Here is a 5,906-nt window from a genome sequence, read left to right on the forward strand (position 1 = left end):
GAAAAACTCACCTGCTGTTGGTGGCAGACAGGGGGGGCTACCTTGGTGGGCTAGCCTAGGAATAATTAAATTATGGCAGCCTGCAAGCTCCGGACCGGTCAAGTGCACACAGTGCCTCTGCTCGTCACTCGTGATGCTGCAGGCAGTCACGTTCACTTTAAATTGCACAAGGCCCAATGCACATACAAGAATGACATCAGCCGCACCCTAGACAGGCGTGCAGACGTGGCGGAGGAGGAGACATTGCATCATTCTGCGCACTGCACACAGGCACCTCCTCCTTCTCCTGAAAAGTTGGCTTGCACACCGGCACAGGTCAATCTGTGCTGTTTTCCCTACCGCTGCAGATTGTCCACTCAACTGCACCGCGACTGTCTGGGTCTGACTGACAAACAGACTGTCAGTCTAAGACAGACAGACAGTGACTTCTCTCTCTGAAGTGACTCACGACGTCACTCACGGTCGGACTGAAAATCGTCCGCAGCAGCCACAAAACTGGCCCCTTGTTGGAAAATTGGCCCCCACCCCATCCAGCCTACCGGGGTATTGCCCGGTGCCTGAAAGTACCAGTCCAGCTCTGCTCTATGTGGCCCACCGACCTCTTGCTTTGCATTCCTACAATTCATTCATTCATTCATTCTTTTTTGCAGGATGCCCTTTAAAATGTATTACATGGCTTATTTTGCTTTTTTTCCTGAGTGTCTGACAACTATATTCTCAACACAAGTAAAGTGCTCCAATATAGAAAAAGTCTTATTTTGTTTAAAATCCTTTATATTAACTTCCAAATTAAGCTATTACCTAAACCGTAAAACGCGGTAGCTTTACAGTCTCTCTCATTAGCATGTGTGAGTGTGTTCCTTACTTCCAGCAGGGCCCCCCACGCTGAAGATTGAAGAAGAGCAGAATGAAACAAAGATTACACCGCAGTGAGAGCAATTAAACACAATGTCCAATGTTCTCCCTGTAGAATGGGAAGGTGAAGCAGGCCCTGCAGAAGGAAAGCAAGATTAATACGAGGAATTAACTTGTTAATCAATTATTGTAAAACCCCTTTTAAAAAGAAAGAAAGTTAATGAAAGAACTGAAGCTGAATGTTTTTGAAAGACTCCACTGGCATACTGTATAAACAGGCTATTGTGCTCTTAAGTCCACATAAATTACCCTTGTGTGAAAGGATTTGGACTCGTTTAGAATGGTAAACGTAAACAAAGTAGCACATACTTTTCTTGAATCTCATCAGCTGAAGCCTATATATATTTCTCAGTTTGCTCTGTTATTGCTTAATGATGTGGTCATTTGTAAATTTTTTGAAGTGTACATTACGAATACAAAATATTATATTGAAATTTACATTCATATAAGTGGCACAAACTATCCTAATAAGAGATTCTTGTAGGAAAAAAGCCATACTTTCACCTCCACAAAGGGAGACTGTATTTATTTTGTGATAGTTATCAATCACAGCTGTCACCATACACTGGTCTCCTGGCTCAATAGACTTGTTTTGGATGAAACACAGAAAGCAACTACAATGAGAACAACGTTTGAAAACTATAGGAAATTATCATCTTTTGTGTGATGCTCTTTTAATTTGTGCCCTGTTTGTCCTGCAGGATGTAAATATCTGTATTCTTTATCACTGCTAAACAGGAGAAACGTGCATGTGCTTCCCATTTAAACATAGTTACCTGCGCTTATTCCTGAGTGGCACATATAACTTTCCTCTAAGTCCCTAGTATATGGTGTAGAAAATGTGCCCAGGACCAGGGAGTTAAATGCTACCTGTGAAGTGCAGCACTTATTGTGCCACCCACAAAGTGGGCATGTAAACATGGCTTCAGACCTACCATGTGGAACCTGAAAACTTGCTGTTAAACTGTCAAAACAATCCTTTTTGACAGGTGTAAAAATTCTTTAAATATTAATAAGTCACCCCCTCAGTCCGCCTTGTGGCTCAAAAGGTTAAATGCCTGATTCTTAAAAAAGGAATTTGTATGAAATTAAAGTTGGCATATTCCTTTAGTGACTGTCCCACAAATGCCATTTCCACTGGTAGGGCTATAACTGGATCCCAGAAAATGTCAAAGTACACATTACAATCAATTAAATTGTAACGTTTGCCAGGAACCACCTAAAATGGTCCTACACAGACTATTTTTCATATTTATTGAAAGTCCAATTCTTTGGTGAAGCCATATTTTAAATAGCACTTAGCACAAATAACCTATAGAAAGTTACTTTTCCCCGGTCTGATGCTCCTGGAGGTTAATTAGCATTAGTTCCCTACCAGCTGTCTAGCCAGTACTTTCACTTAATGATTTGTGAAAACAGCTCCCTGAACTGGAACAATGGCTTTTGTGTGGGGAGTGATTTTGTAGCCTTGCAGAAAGACTAGTAGAGTGGACACAGGAATGTCCTTATTTGTAAAGGGGCCCGGCAATTTTACAAGTACATGTAAGGAGATACCTGCAGATGGTAAACCTTTGTTACCCAGTCAGACTGACATCAAACCCAGTGGGAAGGGTGAAAACCCTTGAACCGGTTTTGAGAAAACACAGAGGAGGAACTTGCCCAGTTCCTTGGCTACACCTCTGGATGGCCACACAGGCACTGCAAAAGGGAAGAAAGGTTTTTTTTTTATCCTGAAGTGTAGTTGCAAGGTCCACTGCGGGATCGCTTGAGGTTGGTACTTTTGTTTAACCAGTCATGTTTTAATTTGCCATAAATGTAGGCCATGTTCCTCCCTAGACTGGAAAGAAGCATCCTAAGACTGTTTTCGGGGTCCCAACCCTCTTCAGCCAGGCTAGCTTGATTTCAGTGGCATGGAGAGCACAGACACACGTCTGGGCATTCCCTTCCCACTTGGAATGACAAATTAAAACAGCGCAATTGATGGGCAGCATGCTGTGCAATGTTTTCTGCTCCCATGCCATTCCAGTTTAACATATGTAATGAATGTAGGGCCAGGTATAGACCTGTTTCAAAGTCAGTTTTAAATACTGCTGGTTCAGAGACCTGGCAGGACCCTTCCTCACTTAAAGCCCTGTCATTGAACTATAAAATATATCCACACTTTGACATGAGCACAAAGCCCTCTGACGTCCATTGGTGTGCAAAGCGCTTTATAAAAGAACATATTGATTAGGTATCAACGTTTCCCCTGCAGGACGGCTGGAACTGCAGAGAGCCTCCTGCCACTGCTCTTGGTATTGCGGGCAGGGAACTTCCTGATTATGCTCTAGCGCAATCTGTTTTGCAGCATCATCGCTGTTCCTGCAGGAGGTGCAGGCCCACCTGTCAGCAGCCACAGTGAAAGATTGGAACAAATGCGGGAGGAACCAGCGTGCCATCACCACCTTCACCACTATCAACCTTGGTATATATTGTGGCCTAAACAACGCATACATTTTACAGAGAGTGCGTGGTTCATCTGCATTTTTAAAGCATAGAGCTAAATTAATTAAAGTAAAACTCAAGAGCTGACATAAATGCACAGACAGTGGTGGCTGGTGACATTTGAAAGTGGTGAGCGTAACATTATTGTTGTACTACACTGTGGCGAGCATGCGAAGCGAGCGAGCTCGAACAACCTACGGGGGGTTTGGGGGTCTTCCCCAATAAATTTTTGAAAAAAGAGTGGACAAACAGTGCATTTTTTATCAAATTTGAGGAAGCAGGAACTTGCCAAATGGCATTTTTATGAATTCAGTAATCAAGAGCAAACAGATAACAGATAACAGTGACACAAGGCAGGTTCTATTTCAATCACAGTAGCCCTGGAGTTATAAAAGTGTAAGCACCAGTGAATTTTCACCCTGCTCCATTATTTCACCAGAAAAAAAAAAGTCTAAATTGTAATAACTTGCTTTTGTGTAGCAATTGCTACCAGGATCTCAATATATCCTAACAATGAAATGTAACATCGGTACTATTTCCCAATCAATGGCATTCATTTTATAGTATCTGGGATGATGAAAGGGTGAGCGGGCCCTACTAGGGATTCTAAAGGAGGGTCCAAGGCTTTACTGACATTTCTACAGGAGCGCAAACTCACCCAGCACCAATGATAGCCTATGCCCTTGGCGCTAGGTGATAACTCTCTCTACTTCTAGCCAGAGTGGAATATTCCAGAGTTCAGAAAACTTTATCCAGCCTCCCAAAATGTTTAACACCGCCTGCCCCACTACCAGAAACAATAGATGCTCAGTACACCATGCCAGTTCGTTTGGTGCCACACAGGAAATAAATGCATTAATTAAATATCTGCAAGCCCTATTAACACGCCAAATAAAGATTGAACACAAAACTGTCAAAGTGAAGACTCTTTGATTGGGGTGAAATCAATGTGTGTGCCGTACTGTACATAACTAAACACCACTGCTAACTTTGTAAATCTGCATCAACTTTCACTGTGGCAGGTCTGTGCATGGAATGCACACACTTCTATCTCAATAAAGGAGTCGAATCAGCCAAACCCTTCAATTACGATTCACAGTGTCCACAGTATTAACTAAATCCTTTTCTCTCGGTAAGTGCCCATCCTGTATTGATGAAGCAAACCTACAATTAACCTTTTAGTAGGACAGGGGTAACCGTGGATCTAGCACCTTGCTGCATAATGCACGCCTGAGCCCATTGTGATGCAAATAGGCTACATGACAACAGGGCATCCTGGACAACTCAGAAATACTGCAAGGAGATTTCTCACGCTGGGTTAGCAATGTAAACTGTACATTTGGTCTAGGAGGGAGGCGCTGGGGCCCTGGGGGTCCTCTGGAATCATTCTCGCCTCATTCTGACCTCATTTTTTTTTAAATATATCTTTTATTTAGTTCACAGGAGGAAAGAAAATATTGTTTGTACATCATACATTAACACACTTCCCAAGGGTGCGCGCAGTTATCACGGGGCGGATCACATAGTACAGTGTTACATCACAGCCTGCATTATTACAGGATCATATCACATATTGTCCAACTGTAATGGCGTTTTGAAGGGAATAGGGTAATGAACTTGGAGGCGTGAAGTGTGTGTCGTGGTGGGAGCGTGTCGAGGTAGTAAGGGCTTGGAGGTGTCATCATATTTTGCCTATAACTGTTCATCTATTCCTGAGAGGGTGGGGCACCACTCCGCAGGAGGTGCGAGGCGTGGACAGGTTGAGGAGGGTATAGTCATATTAGTTAGGAGGAGAGGCTGCCATCGGACCAAAGAACAGCTTGATCTGGGGGTTCGTTGTCTACCCTGTCGGGGGCGTCGGGCCGTGGTCTATAGTGTCTGTTCCACTCGCTGTGTCGCGGTCCTGCCTAGGGGAGGCATCATTCGAGGGGGTTTCCTGTGTCTGGCATGCTCTATGGAAGGAGCTTAGCATTTCGTCCCATAGAGTCGCGATTGGAAACTTTCATAGTCCTGCTGTTTCCTCGTTGTGGAGAGTGATGCTCTCCGCTTTCGCCCAGTTGTCTAGGGAGGTGCGCCAATGTTCCTCTAAGGGCGGTTCTGCTCGTTTCCAATGTTTGGTTATGAGCCTCTTGGCCGTAAGTAGGCCTAGGTCCCAAAACCGGGAAGGGATTTTATTATGTTTGACCCTTTTGTAGAGACCCAACAGGCAAGCCTCCCATGTGAGCGGAATTGGCATGGCTGTGCTCCGCGTGAGTAACGGCAACACCATCTGCCAGTATGTTTGGATCCGTGGACATTGCCATAGCATGTGCAGCAGGTCCGCTCCCTCTAGTGCGCACCTCGGGCAAGTTGCTGCAGCGCCCGGGAAGTATTGATTAATTTTGTCTGGTGAGAGGTATGCTCTGTGTAATATGTAAAACTGGATCAGTTTAAAGCGTGCGTTGCGTGGGATGAATTTGGGGGCCGCTGTTATTTTCGCCCATTCCGTGTCTGTCCAGTCTTTCCCC

Source organism: Lissotriton vulgaris, unplaced genomic scaffold (assembly GCF_964263255.1).
Source record: "Lissotriton vulgaris unplaced genomic scaffold, aLisVul1.2 SCAFFOLD_307, whole genome shotgun sequence".
Classification (NCBI taxonomy): domain Eukaryota; kingdom Metazoa; phylum Chordata; class Amphibia; order Caudata; family Salamandridae; genus Lissotriton; species Lissotriton vulgaris.